The sequence below is a fragment of the Chiloscyllium plagiosum genome, unplaced genomic scaffold (genome assembly GCF_037043375.1).
Source record: "Chiloscyllium plagiosum isolate Xiang-an unplaced genomic scaffold, Cpla_swu_hap1 HiC_scaffold_51, whole genome shotgun sequence".
NCBI lineage: Eukaryota > Metazoa > Chordata > Chondrichthyes > Orectolobiformes > Hemiscylliidae > Chiloscyllium > Chiloscyllium plagiosum.
The window spans coordinates 28461538-28476063 of record NW_028270189.1 but is presented as its reverse complement, the minus strand read 5'-3'; the positions used below and the strand labels follow the sequence as shown (position 1 = coordinate 28476063).

The 14526-nt window shown below is 45.2% G+C and overlaps 4 non-coding genes across 4 annotated transcripts; all 4 read left to right on the top strand.

The window, feature by feature from the left end:
* The first annotated feature begins 3284 nt into the window (after positions 1-3284).
* On the top strand, positions 3285-3366 carry trnal-cag (transfer RNA leucine (anticodon CAG)). Its single transcript has one exon. It is a non-coding gene; the product is annotated as a tRNA-Leu (tRNA).
* Positions 3367-6650: 3284 nt separating this feature from the next.
* Positions 6651-6732, top strand: trnal-cag (transfer RNA leucine (anticodon CAG)). Its single transcript has one exon. It is a non-coding gene; the product is annotated as a tRNA-Leu (tRNA).
* Positions 6733-10016: 3284 nt separating this feature from the next.
* On the top strand, positions 10017-10098 carry trnal-cag (transfer RNA leucine (anticodon CAG)). Its single transcript has one exon. It is a non-coding gene; the product is annotated as a tRNA-Leu (tRNA).
* Positions 10099-13382: 3284 nt separating this feature from the next.
* Positions 13383-13464, top strand: trnal-cag (transfer RNA leucine (anticodon CAG)). The gene has a single exon. It is a non-coding gene; the product is annotated as a tRNA-Leu (tRNA).
* The last annotated feature ends 1062 nt before the right edge of the window (positions 13465-14526 follow it).

Here is a 14526-nt window from a genome sequence, read left to right as displayed (position 1 = left end):
TTTCTGCTGATCAACTCCAACGCTGCAGCTTGTTAAAATGCTGTTTCGGTGCCCACTGTATATTGATGTTGAAAACAAAAGTATAATGGGTTTGCTTCCCAGGGAATTAACTTTGGTGTGAGATCCTGCCAAATATTTGAAAATGTCTCCACTGTCATGATCGTGTTCGCCTCCCGCGCGGAAAATCGCAAACAGTTCTGCCGTCCCAGGCAAGTTGAGCTTTTACTGGAACCGAATGGAGACTATTATTTCATCGTTGTTGTGAAATGAAGTCCTCCGGTGACTCTACTCGTTGTTATTTGGGTTTCTAGCTAATGGGAAAATCGTTCCAATGAATTTCGATGTCATACCTGATTGAATTTCTCCCATTTCCTTCATTTCCGTCCTGGAAACATCGGAAGGGAAAGGTAATCTAATCGAGACTGTGATTGGTGAAATTCATTTTTTACGGCCAATTCTTATTATTTTCTTTCTTTCTCTCGTTTCAGCATTGTCTGGAAAGTGGTGGTGCGCTAAGGCTGCAGTATGTTTGAAAGAGTCGTTTGGAAATGCCCTCTTGTTAGTTGTGAGATTACTTTATGACTCATGCCCTCGGACTGTATCACATTTAGCATTCATGCATCTCTGCGTCTGAAAATGCATGAGGTATGCCAGTTTTGTTTGTGTTCCGTGTTAAATGCTTTCTGTTTTGCGATTCGCTCAACACATTTCGATTTAACAGGATTTCTGAGGTAACTTCCAGCAGCAAAAATCCTCAGCTGAGGATCTGGGAAAATTTCACAGAGTATGGTCAGTCGGAGCTAAAGTAAGGAAGTCGTTCCTTTTGTGCAGTGTTTCACAATACTACCTTTCCCGTGAGCAGTCGAACAGACTAAATGATTGTGCCACAGACTGCGATGGCAAACTCCGCTAAAAAGTAATCCTTTAAAGCCGGTGGAAGCAACATGACGTTATTGGGGTACACCGTGGAAAAAGATACTTCGGTGGACCTCGTCCATGCTCACCACATTGCCAAAATTAAACAAGTCCCGTTCCCCAGCATTTGACCCCAATCCCTCTAAACGCATCCTATCCAGAAACTCACCCGATTACGTTTGCAATTTTCTGAGTGTAATAGCCTCCTCCACTTCCTCTGGAAGATCATTCCAAACACGCACAACATTCTTTGTGGGAAATGTGCCTCAGGTCCTTTGTCACTTTCAGCCCACTCACCTTAAAGCTATGCTGTCGAGTTTTCAACTCACACCAACTTGGGTAAAGCACGTAAATACTCAGTTTACCACCCTTCCATAAGGTCATGTCGCAGCTGTTACGCTGCAGGGAAAGTCGTCCCAGCCTATTCCACCTCGCCCTACGGTACAAACATCGATGACATCTTTGTCTATATTTTGTCATCAATTTAACGTGTCTTTTTTTTTTACGTTTCCAAGATGTCGATTACGCTGGACAACAACGAGCTATTGGAAACAGAAAGGGGAGACGTAGAACGGATTCAACCTTCAGTGCTGGACGCCACGGAGCTGCAGCACATCCGGCTGTGGCTTGTTTCTGTCGTGTAGTGGTCATCACGTTCGCCTAACACGCGAAAGATCCCCAGTCCGGAACTGGGCAGAAACTGCTTTGTTCTTCAACTGCAGCCTTTTACATGGACAAGAGCTGAGCTTTCTTGCATGCTTTCCCATCTGCAAACCTGCCTTCGAATTTGCTGGAATAAACCTGCTCTGGTTGTGAAATGTAATGCAATTCCATTTAATTACAGTGCAAAGCGTTGTTAAATTTTTCTCCAACCTGGTTCTGATCATATGCCATTCTGTTGGAGAGTGCAGTTACCGCCTTTTGATCCTTCCACGAAAAGCAGTACCGCATTTGCCTTCCTTGCGCAGGCGGCACGGTTCAAAGACAGGAAAGAAGCAGATGCTCTGGTGTCACAGCGCACCACGAATTCCTGAACTTGTCTGTCTGTCAAATGTACCCCAAGGTCGTCTCAGAAAGACCTCATTTGGAAGCTGTCAATCGTTATTCAACGTGCGAGAATTGGCACCAGATATCCTGAATCATGTTTTGGAGCAATTCGCACGTTAGTGGCTCATTCAATCAGCAACAGCAATGAAAGAAATTGCACTATCAGGAACCTTTCGACTTGCGCATTCACAGCGTCGCTAGTATTAAGGTCCGCCCCTAGATTTAAGTCATGTTGGAACTGAAACGGAGGAATCGACAGAGAGGCTACAGAATGATATCGCATCCATTTGGTTTTCTTTTAATCACTGACGAGCAGGAAAATGTAAACGGGGAGGGCGTGTGGAGAAGTGAGGCAGTTGCAGCTCTGGTGAAATTCCTTCTTTGTGATTCACTCAGCAGCCAGAGACGTGAAGGTGACTCAGGCGTGAAAGCTCTTCACATCGAGAACAAAAAGCACTCAAGGGCAGTTAGCACCTCTTCTGGAGTGGGGGTGGGGTGAGGTAATTACCTTTTGACTTCTGTTGCTATGTTCAGAAACTGGCTTTTAGATTGAGGTGAACAGAAACTGCATTTCTAAAAAGCACCACGGAATTTAGCAAAATTTATTGAGTCGCTTCTCCTCGATTCCCACCCAGGTTTCCAACTCAGTTGGTATCCATGTGGCTCATGTCCCGGAGTGAACATCTCAGCAACAAATTGCACGGTTAAGGTAAAAGGCACGGAAAGTGGCATCTCGAACTGGCTCCGAGGTCAGAGCATTCTCACAATGTGATCTGTCGTTCTCGGATTGTAATGCTACCTCCGGTTTTAGGGTGGAGAACATTCTTTGGGACTCTTATTCTGAAAAAAAAAACAGATACAGTGACAGAAACTATGCTGCACGGTATGATGTGGAACACGGCCTGCTCAGGTATGTGCATTTTCCCTGTAGTCCGGTGTGTTTCGTGTTCCGTGTAAACGTGAAAGTCGTCCTGTTTCGAGCAATGGGTGAAATCATTTAGCAAAGCAAGAATGGAAATTCCAGTAATGTCAAGCAGCTCATGGTTATTTGAACAAATCATAAGCGAACCCATATTCTCACGCACTGACAGATACATTTGTAGCTGAAAAGAGTCTGAGAAGATAGACTCAGCTTACCATTGATTTTTGTCTGGATTGATGGGCTATCAATATCTGCTGCGAAATTGACATTGTAGCCGGGGACATCCCAGCAGCTGTGCGAGTCCGAGAGGAATCATGGAACCCTTTTCATGTGACTTTGCATCTGTTGTTATGCAGGAGCACAATTGGAGATACAAGTAAATGAGGTGGCGCGGCCGGCTGGTAGTGTGGCCGAGCGGTCTAAGGCGCTGGATCCAGGTTCCAGTCTCGAAAGGGGCGTGGGTTCGAATCCCACCACTGCCATTTCTGCTGATCAACTCCAACGCTGCAGCTTGTTAAAATGCTGTTTCGGTGCCCACTGTATATTGATGTTGAAAACAAAAGTTTCATGGGTTTGCTTCCCAGGGAATTAACTTTGGTGTGAGATCCTGCCAAATATTTGAAAATGTCTCCACTGTCATGATCGTGTTCGCCTCCCGCGCGGAAAATCGCAAACAGTTCTGCCGTCCCAGGCAAGTTGAGCTTTTACTGGAACCGAATGGAGACTGTTATTTCATCGTTGGTGTGAAATGAAGTCCTCCGGTGACTCTACTCGTTGTTATTTGGGTTTCTAGCTAATGGGAAAATCGTTCCAATGAATTTCGATGTCATACCTGATTGAATTTCTCCCATTTCCTTCATTTCCGTCCTGGAAACATCGGAAGGGAAAGGTAATCTAATCGAGACTGTGATTGGTGAAATTCATTTTTTACGGCCAATTCTTATTATTTTCTTTCTTTCTCTCGTTTCAGCATTGTCTGGAAAGTGGTGGTGCGCTAAGGCTGCAGTATGTTTGAAAGAGTCGTTTGGAAATGCCCTCTTGTTAGTTGTGAGATTACTTTATGACTCATGCCCTCGGACTGTATCACATTTAGCATTCATGCATCTCTGCGTCTGAAAATGCATGAGGTATGCCAGTTTTGTTTGTGTTCCGTGTTAAATGCTTTCTGTTTTGCGATTCGCTCAACACATTTCGATTTAACAGGATTTCTGAGGTAACTTCCAGCAGCAAAAATCCTCAGCTGAGGATCTGGGAAAATTTCACAGAGTATGGTCAGTCGGAGCTAAAGTAAGGAAGTCGTTCCTTTTGTGCAGTGTTTCACAATACTACCTTTCCCGTGAGCAGTCGAACAGACTAAATGATTGTGCCACAGACTGCGATGGCAAACTCCGCTAAAAAGTAATCCATTAAAGCCGGTGGAAGCAACATGACGTTATTGGGGTACACCGTGGAAAAAGATACTTCGGTGGACCTCGTCCATGCTCACCACATTGCCAAAATTAAACAAGTCCCGTTCCCCAGCATTTGACCCCAATCCCTCTAAACGCATCCTATCCAGAAACTCACCCGATTACCTTTGCAATTTTCTGAGTGTAATAGCCTCCTCCACTTCCTCTGGAAGATCATTCCAAACACGCACAACATTCTTTGTGGGAAATGTGCCTCAGGTCCTTTGTCACTTTCAGCCCACTCACCTTAAAGCTATGCTGTCGAGTTTTCAACTCACACCAACTTGGGTAAAGCACGTAAATACTCAGTTTACCACCCTTCCATAAGGTCATGTCGCAGCTGTTACGCTGCAGGGAAAGTCGTCCCAGCCTATTCCACCTCGCCCTACGGTACAAACATCGACGACATCTTTGTCTATATTTTGTCATCAATTTAACGTGTCTTTTTTTTTTACGTTTCCAAGATGTCGATTACGCTGGACAACAACGAGCTATTGGAAACAGAAAGGGGAGACGTAGAACGGATTCAACTTTCAGTGCTGGACGCCACGGAGCTGCAGCACATCCGGCTGTGGCTTGTTTCTGTCGTGTAGTGGTCATCACGTTCGCCTAACACGCGAAAGATCCCCAGTCCGGAACTGGGCAGAAACTGCTTTGTTCTTCAACTGCAGCCTTTTACATGGACAAGAGCTGAGCTTTCTTGCATGCTTTCCCATCTGCAAACCTGCCTTCGAATTTGCTGGAATAAACCTGCTCTGGTAGTGAAATGTAATGCAATTCCATTTAATTACAGTGCAAAGCGTTGTTAAATTTTTCTCCAACCTGGTTCTGATCATATGCCATTCTGTTGGAGAGTGCAGTTACCGCCTTTTGATCCTTCCACGAAAAGCAGTACCGCATTTGCCTTCCTTGCGCAGGCGGCACGGTTCAAAGACAGGAAAGAAGCAGATGCTCTGGTGTCACAGCGCACCACGAATTCCTGAACTTGTCTGTCTGTCAAATGTACCCCAAGGTCGTCTCAGAAAGACCTCATTTGGAAGCTGTCAATCGTTATTCAACGTGCGAGAATTGGCACCAGATATCCTGAATCATGTTTTGGAGCAATTCGCACGTTAGTGGCTCATTCAATCAGCAACAGCAATGAAAGAAATTGCACTATCAGGAACCTTTCGACTTGCGCATTCACAGCGTCGCTAGTATTAAGGTCCGCCCTTAGATTTAAGTCATGTTGGAACTGAAACGGAGGAATCGACAGAGAGGCTACAGAATGATATCGCATCCATTTGGTTTTCTTTTAATCACTGACGAGCAGGAAAATGTAAACGGGGAGGGCGTGTGGAGAAGTGAGGCAGTTGCAGCTCTGGTGAAATTCCTTCTTTGTGATTCACTCAGCAGCCAGAGACGTGAAGGTGACTCAGGCGTGAAAGCTCTTCACATCGAGAACAAAAAGCACTCAAGGGCAGTTAGCACCTCTTCTGGAGTGGGGGTGGGGTGAGGTAATTACCTTTTGACTTCTGTTGCTATGTTCAGAAACTGGCTTTTAGATTGAGGTGAACAGAAACTGCATTTCTAAAAAGCACCACGGAATTTAGCAAAATTTATTGAGTCGCTTCTCCTCGATTCCCACCCAGGTTTCCAACTCAGTTGGTATCCATGTGGCTCTTGTCCCGGAGTGAACATCTCAGCAACAAATTGCACGGTTAAGGTAAAAGGCACGGAAAGTGGCATCTCGAACTGGCTCCGAGGTCAGAGCATTCTCACAATGTGATCTGTCGTTCTCGGATTGTAATGCTACCTCCGGTTTTAGGGTGGAGAACATTCTTTGGGACTCTTATTCTGAAAAAAAAAACAGATACAGTGACAGAAACTATGCTGCACGGTATGATGTGGAACACGGCCTGCTCAGGTATGTGCATTTTCCCTGTAGTCCGGTGTGTTTCGTGTTCCGTGTAAACGTGAAAGTCGTCCTGTTTCGAGCAATGGGTGAAATCATTTAGCAAAGCAAGAATGGAAATTCCAGTAATGTCAAGCAGCTCATGGTTATTTGAACAAATCATAAGCGAACCCATATTCTCACGCACTGACAGATACATTTGTAGCTGAAAAGAGTCTGAGAAGATAGACTCAGCTTACCATTGATTTTTGTCTGGATTGATGGGCTATCAATATCTGCTGCGAAATTGACATTGTAGCCGGGGACATCCCAGCAGCTGTGCGAGTCCGAGAGGAATCATGGAACCCTTTTCATGTGACTTTGCATCTGTTGTTTTGCAGGAGCACAATTGGAGATACAAGTAAATGAGGTGGCGCGGCCGGCTGGTAGTGTGGCCGAGCGGTCTAAGGCGCTGGATCCAGGTTCCAGTCTCGAAAGGGGCGTGGGTTCGAATCCCACCACTGCCATTTCTGCTGATCAACTCCAACGCTGCAGCTTGTTAAAATGCTGTTTCGGTGCCCACTGTATATTGATGTTGAAAACAAAAGTATAATGGGTTTGCTTCCCAGGGAATTAACTTTGGTGTGAGATCCTGCCAAATATTTGAAAATGTCTCCACTGTCATGATCGTGTTCGCCTCCCGCGCGGAAAATCGCAAACAGTTCTGCCGTCCCAGGCAAGTTGAGCTTTTACTGGAACCGAATGGAGACTGTTATTTCATCGTTGGTGTGAAATGAAGTCCTCCGGTGACTCTACTCGTTGTTATTTGGGTTTCTAGCGAATGGGAAAATCGTTCCAATGAATTTCGATGTCATACCTGATTGAATTTCTCCCATTTCCTTCATTTCCGTCCTGGAAACATCGGAAGGGAAAGGTAATCTAATCGAGACTGTGATTGGTGAAATTCATTTTTTACGGCCAATTCTTATTATTTTCTTTCTTTCTCTCGTTTCAGCATTGTCTGGAAAGTGGTGGTGCGCTAAGGCTGCAGTATGTTTGAAAGAGTCGTTTGGAAATGCCCTCTTGTTAGTTGTGAGATTACTTTATGACTCATGCCCTCGGACTGTATCACATTTAGCATTCATGCATCTCTGCGTCTGAAAATGCATGAGGTATGCCAGTTTTGTTTGTGTTCCGTGTTAAATGCTTTCTGTTTTGCGATTCGCTCAACACATTTCGATTTAACAGGATTTCTGAGGTAACTTCCAGCAGCAAAAATCCTCAGCTGAGGATCTGGGAAAATTTCACAGAGTATGGTCAGTCGGAGCTAAAGTAAGGAAGTCGTTCCTTTTGTGCAGTGTTTCACAATACTACCTTTCCCGTGAGCAGTCGAACAGACTAAATGATTGTGCCACAGACTGCGATGGCAAACTCCGCTAAAAAGTAATCCTTTAAAGCCGGTGGAAGCAACATGACGTTATTGGGGTACACCGTGGAAAAAGATACTTCGGTGGACCTCGTCCATGCTCACCACATTGCCAAAATTAAACAAGTCCCGTTCCCCAGCATTTGACCCCAATCCCTCTAAACGCATCCTATCCAGAAACTCACCCGATTACCTTTGCAATTTTCTGAGTGTAATAGCCTCCTCCACTTCCTCTGGAAGATCATTCCAAACACGCACAACATTCTTTGTGGGAAATGTGCCTCAGGTCCTTTGTCACTTTCAGCCCACTCACCTTAAAGCTATGCTGTCGAGTTTTCAACTCACACCAACTTGGGTAAAGCACGTAAATACTCAGTTTACCACCCTTCCATAAGGTCATGTCGCAGCTGTTACGCTGCAGGGAAAGTCGTCCCAGCCTATTCCACCTCGCCCTACGGTACAAACATCGACGACATCTTTGTCTATATTTTGTCATCAATTTAACGTGTCTTTTTTTTTTACGTTTCCAAGATGTCGATTACGCTGGACAACAACGAGCTATTGGAAACAGAAAGGGGAGACGTAGAACGGATTCAACCTTCAGTGCTGGACGCCACGGAGCTGCAGCACATCCGGCTGTGGCTTGTTTCTGTCGTGTAGTGGTCATCACGTTCGCCTAACACGCGAAAGATCCCCAGTCCGGAACTGGGCAGAAACTGCTTTGTTCTTCAACTGCAGCCTTTTACATGGACAAGAGCTGAGCTTTCTTGCATGCTTTCCCATCTGCAAACCTGCCTTCGAATTTGCTGGAATAAACCTGCTCTGGTAGTGAAATGTAATGCAATTCCATTTAATTACAGTGCAAAGCGTTGTTAAATTTTTCTCCAACCTGGTTCTGATCATATGCCATTCTGTTGGAGAGTGCAGTTACCGCCTTTTGATCCTTCCACGAAAAGCAGTACCGCATTTGCCTTCCTTGCGCAGGCGGCACGGTTCAAAGACAGGAAAGAAGCAGATGCTCTGGTGTCACAGCGCACCACGAATTCCTGAACTTGTCTGTCTGTCAAATGTACCCCAAGGTCGTCTCAGAAAGACCTCATTTGGAAGCTGTCAATCGTTATTCAACGTGCGAGAATTGGCACCAGATATCCTGAATCATGTTTTGGAGCAATTCGCACGTTAGTGGCTCATTCAATCAGCAACAGCAATGAAAGAAATTGCACTATCAGGAACCTTTCGACTTGCGCATTCACAGCGTCGCTAGTATTAAGGTCCGCCCCTAGATTTAAGTCATGTTGGAACTGAAACGGAGGAATCGACAGAGAGGCTACAGAATGATATCGCATCCATTTGGTTTTCTTTTAATCATTGACGAGCAGGAAAATGTAAACGGGGAGGGCGTGTGGAGAAGTGAGGCAGTTGCAGCTCTGGTGAAATTCCTTCTTTGTGATTCACTCAGCAGCCAGAGACGTGAAGGTGACTCAGGCGTGAAAGCTCTTCACATCGAGAACAAAAAGCACTCAAGGGCAGTTAGCACCTCTTCTGGAGTGGGGGTGGGGTGAGGTAATTACCTTTTGACTTCTGTTGCTATGTTCAGAAACTGGCTTTTAGATTGAGGTGAACAGAAACTGCATTTCTAAAAAGCACCACGGAATTTAGCAAAATTTATTGAGTCGCTTCTCCTCGATTCCCACCCAGGTTTCCAACTCAGTTGGTATCCATGTGGCTCATGTCCAGGAGTGAACATCTCAGCAACAAATTGCACGGTTAAGGTAAAAGGCACGGAAAGTGGCATCTCGAACTGGCTCCGAGGTCAGAGCATTCTCACAATGTGATCTGTCGTTCTCGGATTGTAATGCTACCTCCGGTTTTAGGGTGGAGAACATTCTTTGGGACTCTTATTCTGAAAAAAAAAACAGATACAGTGACAGAAACTATGCTGCACGGTATGATGTGGAACACGGCCTGCTCAGGTATGTGCATTTTCCCTGTAGTCCGGTGTGTTTCGTGTTCCGTGTAAACGTGAAAGTCGTCCTGTTTCGAGCAATGGGTGAAATCATTTAGCAAAGCAAGAATGGAAATTCCAGTAATGTCAAGCAGCTCATGGTTATTTGAACAAATCATAAGCGAACCCATATTCTCACGCACTGACAGATACATTTGTAGCTGAAAAGAGTCTGAGAAGATAGACTCAGCTTACCATTGATTTTTGTCTGGATTGATGGGCTATCAATATCTGCTGCGAAATTGACATTGTAGCCGGGGACATCCCAGCAGCTGTGCGAGTCCGAGAGGAATCATGGAACCCTTTTCATGTGACTTTGCATCTGTTGTTATGCAGGAGCACAATTGGAGATACAAGTAAATGAGGTGGCGCGGCCGGCTGGTAGTGTGGCCGAGCGGTCTAAGGCGCTGGATCCAGGTTCCAGTCTCGAAAGGGGCGTGGGTTCGAATCCCACCACTGCCATTTCTGCTGATCAACTCCAACGCTGCAGCTTGTTAAAATGCTGTTTCGGTGCCCACTGTATATTGATGTTGAAAACAAAAGTATAATGGGTTTGCTTCCCAGGGAATTAACTTTGGTGTGAGATCCTGCCAAATATTTGAAAATGTCTCCACTGTCATGATCGTGTTCGCCTCCCGCGCGGAAAATCGCAAACAGTTCTGCCGTCCCAGGCAAGTTGAGCTTTTACTGGAACCGAATGGAGACTGTTATTTCATCGTTGTTGTGAAATGAAGTCCTCCGGTGACTCTACTCGTTGTTATTTGGGTTTCTAGCTAATGGGAAAATCGTTCCAATGAATTTCGATGTCATACCTGATTGAATTTCTCCCATTTCCTTCATTTCCGTCCTGGAAACATCGGAAGGGAAAGGTAATCTAATCGAGACTGTGATTGGTGAAATTCATTTTTTACGGCCAATTCTTATTATTTTCTTTCTTTCTCTCGTTTCAGCATTGTCTGGAAAGTGGTGGTGCGCTAAGGCTGCAGTATGTTTGAAAGAGTCGTTTGGAAATGCCCTCTTGTTAGTTGTGAGATTACTTTATGACTCATGCCCTCGGACTGTATCACATTTAGCATTCATGCATCTCTGCGTCTGAAAATGCATGAGGTATGCCAGTTTTGTTTGTGTTCCGTGTTAAATGCTTTCTGTTTTGCGATTCGCTCAACACATTTCGATTTAACAGGATTTCTGAGGTAACTTCCAGCAGCAAAAATCCTCAGCTGAGGATCTGGGAAAATTTCACAGAGTATGGTCAGTCGGAGCTAAAGTAAGGAAGTCGTTCCTTTTGTGCAGTGTTTCACAATACTACCTTTCCCGTGAGCAGTCGAACAGACTAAATGATTGTGCCACAGACTGCGATGGCAAACTCCGCTAAAAAGTAATCCTTTAAAGCCGGTGGAAGCAACATGACGTTATTGGGGTACACCGTGGAAAAAGATACTTCGGTGGACCTCGTCCATGCTCACCACATTGCCAAAATTAAACAAGTCCCGTTCCCCAGCATTTGACCCCAATCCCTCTAAACGCATCCTATCCAGAAACTCACCCGATTACGTTTGCAATTTTCTGAGTGTAATAGCCTCCTCCACTTCCTCTGGAAGATCATTCCAAACACGCACAACATTCTTTGTGGGAAATGTGCCTCAGGTCCTTTGTCACTTTCAGCCCACTCACCTTAAAGCTATGCTGTCGAGTTTTCAACTCACACCAACTTGGGTAAAGCACGTAAATACTCAGTTTACCACCCTTCCATAAGGTCATGTCGCAGCTGTTACGCTGCAGGGAAAGTCGTCCCAGCCTATTCCACCTCGCCCTACGGTACAAACATCGATGACATCTTTGTCTATATTTTGTCATCAATTTAACGTGTCTTTTTTTTTTACGTTTCCAAGATGTCGATTACGCTGGACAACAACGAGCTATTGGAAACAGAAAGGGGAGACGTAGAACGGATTCAACCTTCAGTGCTGGACGCCACGGAGCTGCAGCACATCCGGCTGTGGCTTGTTTCTGTCGTGTAGTGGTCATCACGTTCGCCTAACACGCGAAAGATCCCCAGTCCGGAACTGGGCAGAAACTGCTTTGTTCTTCAACTGCAGCCTTTTACATGGACAAGAGCTGAGCTTTCTTGCATGCTTTCCCATCTGCAAACCTGCCTTCGAATTTGCTGGAATAAACCTGCTCTGGTAGTGAAATGTAATGCAATTCCATTTAATTACAGTGCAAAGCGTTGTTAAATTTTTCTCCAACCTGGTTCTGATCATATGCCATTCTGTTGGAGAGTGCAGTTACCGCCTTTTGATCCTTCCACGAAAAGCAGTACCGCATTTGCCTTCCTTGCGCAGGCGGCACGGTTCAAAGACAGGAAAGAAGCAGATGCTCTGGTGTCACAGCGCACCACGAATTCCTGAACTTGTCTGTCTGTCAAATGTACCCCAAGGTCGTCTCAGAAAGACCTCATTTGGAAGCTGTCAATCGTTATTCAACGTGCGAGAATTGGCACCAGATATCCTGAATCATGTTTTGGAGCAATTCGCACGTTAGTGGCTCATTCAATCAGCAACAGCAATGAAAGAAATTGCACTATCAGGAACCTTTCGACTTGCGCATTCACAGCGTCGCTAGTATTAAGGTCCGCCCCTAGATTTAAGTCATGTTGGAACTGAAACGGAGGAATCGACAGAGAGGCTACAGAATGATATCGCATCCATTTGGTTTTCTTTTAATCACTGACGAGCAGGAAAATGTAAACGGGGAGGGCGTGTGGAGAAGTGAGGCAGTTGCAGCTCTGGTGAAATTCCTTCTTTGTGATTCACTCAGCAGCCAGAGACGTGAAGGTGACTCAGGCGTGAAAGCTCTTCACATCGAGAACAAAAAGCACTCAAGGGCAGTTAGCACCTCTTCTGGAGTGGGGGTGGGGTGAGGTAATTACCTTTTGACTTCTGTTGCTATGTTCAGAAACTGGCTTTTAGATTGAGGTGAACAGAAACTGCATTTCTAAAAAGCACCACGGAATTTAGCAAAATTTATTGAGTCGCTTCTCCTCGATTCCCACCCAGGTTTCCAACTCAGTTGGTATCCATGTGGCTCATGTCCCGGAGTGAACATCTCAGCAACAAATTGCACGGTTAAGGTAAAAGGCACGGAAAGTGGCATCTCGAACTGGCTCCGAGGTCAGAGCATTCTCACAATGTGATCTGTCGTTCTCGGATTGTAATGCTACCTCCGGTTTTAGGGTGGAGAACATTCTTTGGGACTCTTATTCTGAAAAAAAAAACAGATACAGTGACAGAAACTATGCTGCACGGTATGATGTGGAACACGGCCTGCTCAGGTATGTGCATTTTCCCTGTAGTCCGGTGTGTTTCGTGTTCCGTGTAAACGTGAAAGTCGTCCTGTTTCGAGCAATGGGTGAAATCATTTAGCAAAGCAAGAATGGAAATTCCAGTAATGTCAAGCAGCTCATGGTTATTTGAACAAATCATAAGCGAACCCATATTCTCACGCACTGACAGATACATTTGTAGCTGAAAAGAGTCTGAGAAGATAGACTCAGCTTACCATTGATTTTTGTCTGGATTGATGGGCTATCAATATCTGCTGCGAAATTGACATTGTAGCCGGGGACATCCCAGCAGCTGTGCGAGTCCGAGAGGAATCATGGAACCCTTTTCATGTGACTTTGCATCTGTTGTTATGCAGGAGCACAATTGGAGATACAAGTAAATGAGGTGGCGCGGCCGGCTGGTAGTGTGGCCGAGCGGTCTAAGGCGCTGGATCCAGGTTCCAGTCTCGAAAGGGGCGTGGGTTCGAATCCCACCACTGCCATTTCTGCTGATCAACTCCAACGCTGCAGCTTGTTAAAATGCTGTTTCGGTGCCCACTGTATATTGATGTTGAAAACAAAAGTATAATGGGTTTGCTTCCCAGGGAATTAACTTTGGTGTGAGATCCTGCCAAATATTTGAAAATGTCTCCACTGTCATGATCGTGTTCGCCTCCCGCGCGGAAAATCGCAAACAGTTCTGCCGTCCCAGGCAAGTTGAGCTTTTACTGGAACCGAATGGAGACTGTTATTTCATCGTTGGTGTGAAATGAAGTCCTCCGGTGACTCTACTCGTTGTTATTTGGGTTTCTAGCTAATGGGAAAATCGTTCCAATGAATTTCGATGTCATACCTGATTGAATTTCTCCCATTTCCTTCATTTCCGTCCTGGAAACATCGGAAGGGAAAGGTAATCTAATCGAGACTGTGATTGGTGAAATTCATTTTTTACGGCCAATTCTTATTATTTTCTTTCTTTCTCTCGTTTCAGCATTGTCTGGAAAGTGGTGGTGCGCTAAGGCTGCAGTATGTTTGAAAGAGTCGTTTGGAAATGCCCTCTTGTTAGTTGTGAGATTACTTTTTGACTCATGCCCTCGGACTGTATCACATTTAGCATTCATGCATCTCTGCGTCTGAAAATGCATGAGGTATGCCAGTTTTGTTTGTGTTCCGTGTTAAATGCTTTCTGTGTTGCGATTCGCTCAACACATTTCGATTTAACAGGATTTCTGAGGTAACTTCCAGCAGCAAAAATCCTCAGCTGAGGATCTGGGAAAATTTCACAGAGTATGGTCAGTCGGAGCTAAAGTAAGGAAGTCGTTCCTTTTGTGCAGTGTTTCACAATACTACCTTTCCCGTGAGCAGTCGAACAGACTAAATGATTGTGCCACAGACTGCGATGGCAAACTCCGCTAAAAAGTAATCCTTTAAAGCCGGTGGAAGCAACATGACGTTATTGGGGTACACCGTGGAAAAAGATACTTCGGTGGACCTCGTCCATGCTCACCACATTGCCAAAATTAAACAAGTCCCGTTTCCCAGCATTTGACCCCAATCCCTCTAAA